This window comes from Ictalurus punctatus, chromosome 6, assembly GCF_001660625.3.
Source record: "Ictalurus punctatus breed USDA103 chromosome 6, Coco_2.0, whole genome shotgun sequence".
NCBI classification, from domain to species: domain Eukaryota; kingdom Metazoa; phylum Chordata; class Actinopteri; order Siluriformes; family Ictaluridae; genus Ictalurus; species Ictalurus punctatus.
Window position 1 is genome coordinate 287,501 of NC_030421.2, and position 2,500 is coordinate 290,000.

The 2,500-nt window shown below is 41.4% G+C and overlaps 1 protein-coding gene across 2 annotated transcripts in view; it reads right to left on the reverse strand.

Moving 5' to 3' along the window:
• The window catches only part of edar (ectodysplasin A receptor), a 33,744-nt gene that overhangs the window by 23,275 nt on the left and 7,969 nt on the right, over window positions 1-2,500 (reverse strand). The window lies entirely within an intron of this gene.

Consider the following 2,500-nt stretch of genomic DNA (forward strand, 5'->3'; position numbering starts at 1 on the left):
ATTTTAAGGTAATTGTGCAAATCCTCATCTGCTGGAGCTCCTCCGGCTCTATGTTTAATCACTATAGCGGAAACCTCTGCAGGGAAGAAAAAAAAACACTTTTCTTCAGGAAATTCAAAGTCCTGCCAAATGCCTTTTCACCCCCGAGCCGATCCGATCCAAGCCGCGCCGCCGTCGCTCATTTATCAGACTAAACGAAGCCACACACAAGCTTTTCATCGCGCTCCAGGACTCTGCCAGGACTCGCCTCCGTTTGAAAGGCGACCGCAGGGTTATTAATCTTCTAACAGCCACGTAATCTAAGATAAATACACAGAAGTATCATTACCCTTATCATTAACAAGCCTGAAATATCTCTTCCTAGAGGATGAATTAAACATGGGGGTATTATTACAATCCGTCCGACCGAATTAAGCAGGAAGAGAATTTATAGCCATTTAAAGTTCCCGGTGTTGTATTTACACACGGGGCAGTTCATGGTGGTACTTTATGAGTCAGGTTTGCGTGGTTCGTTTTTTCAGTTCTGCTCAGTAGCTATTGGGCTAATGAGTTTATTACTAGCGCAGTTTTACAGTATTAGCATCATTAACCAGTGCTACGGGGTAAAATACTGCACAAACTCATTATCGCTTCATTTTACGGAACGGATCCAAGCTTCTTGATCATTTCTAAGATAAGTTTCTTTCTAGTGAGCTAATTATCTATTGCTACACCAGTGCTAGTGTTAATTTATCCGTGCTACAAGAAATCATGTTATTTTATTTATTGCACTTTTCCACAATTTACATTACAGATGATCGGTTTCTGTGGTGCTCCTTAACCTTCCTCACGAGGCTTGTGGGACCTTACATTTCAAATCCACGTTACTGCAGTGTTTACGGACTGAACTGACTTTATTGGGCCATTTGTACAGAGCTTGTAGTAATTTACAGCTTTAATGTTACACCTGTTGGGTTTTTTAATGTTAGAGTTGATTTAATACCTTTAATAAATGTAATTTATATTTTAAAACGGCGCTGAAGGGGTTTAAGGTACATATTACTGATCATTTTAAAGTGCTAATTTGCATTATTGGCCATTTTTATAGGGCTTGTGCTACTAATTTGTGTTAATTTTTATTTAACTCATTAACACTGTTGCCTGTTTATAAATATCTTGTGACACTATTACTTGCGAGATGTTGCTTTATTGGTGTATTTTAAGCATTTTTCATGGTACTTTATGGATCTAATTTGGGCTACTGTCCATTAATCTCCATTTTTTACAGGGTTGGTTTTCATTATTGATTGTTTACATCCATCCATCTTCTATACCGCTTTATCCTTTTCAGGGTCACGGGGAACCTGGAGTCTATCCCAGGGAGCATGGGGCACAAGGCGGGGTACACCCTGGACAGGGTGCCAGTCCATTGCAGGGCACAATCACACACACACTCACACACTCATTCATACACTACAGACACTTTAGACTCGCCAATCAGACTACCATGCATGTGTTTGGACCGGGGGAGGAAACCGGAGAACCCGGAGGAAACCCCCGCAGCACGGGGAGAACATGCACACTCCACACACACAGGGGCAGCGGTGGGAATCGAACCCCCGGCCCTGGAGGTGTGAGGAGAACGTGTTAACCACTAAGGCACCGTTCGCCCATTTATTGATTGTTTTACAAAGTTAATTCATATAAATGGACTTTTTTTACAGGGTCAGTGTTACTTTACTGATCTAGTGTTTATGAAAGAACTTTCTGGATCTAATTTGTGCTACTGTGCATTATTGACCAGGTTTAAGATTAGCTCAGCAGCTCATCTGTTTCGTGTTACTGGATATTTTTTGGATCTAGTTTGTGTTTAGTCCCCGTTTGCACCTGGTCACTTCCTGTGTTGTGTGTCCAGATAACATGTTAAACTTGAAGCCAGTGTGTTTGTGGTTAGCAGCGTGTCTAACATGTAAATCAGCTCGTAATACCTGACCACCAGCTGAACGACGGCTGATGAATGAGAAACTCTGGCGGTCAGCGGTCGTGGGCCGTGAGCGTTACTGTAGTGAGGGAGCGGTTTGGGCTGTCAAAACTGCTTTGGAGAGATGGATGTATTTACTCTTGTATAACATTTGGATGAAATATGTCTCAGACTTTCTTCTGAGGTGGTCTGAGCGAACAGATTAAATCTGTTTTATATTTTACCAAAAGCATTTCTCTATGTGGATAATCCTGATCCATGAAGACATACAAAACAACCAGGTGGAGATGAGGTCTGGGTTATTTCCTGGGGTGTAAATACACAAACAAAAAACCTCTGGAATTCCATCGAAGACTAATATTAAATACATAAATATAAATGACTGAATTTATGAATTAATTGTAAGTCCACAAAAAATTGTGCCGGACACAGCATGATAATCACACGGCGTGGACTGTTTATGGAGATTTATGGATAAATAACACTGAGCGCTGGATCATGTGCTATTCGACGTGCTGCTGAGTGAAGTGTGGAAGCCAG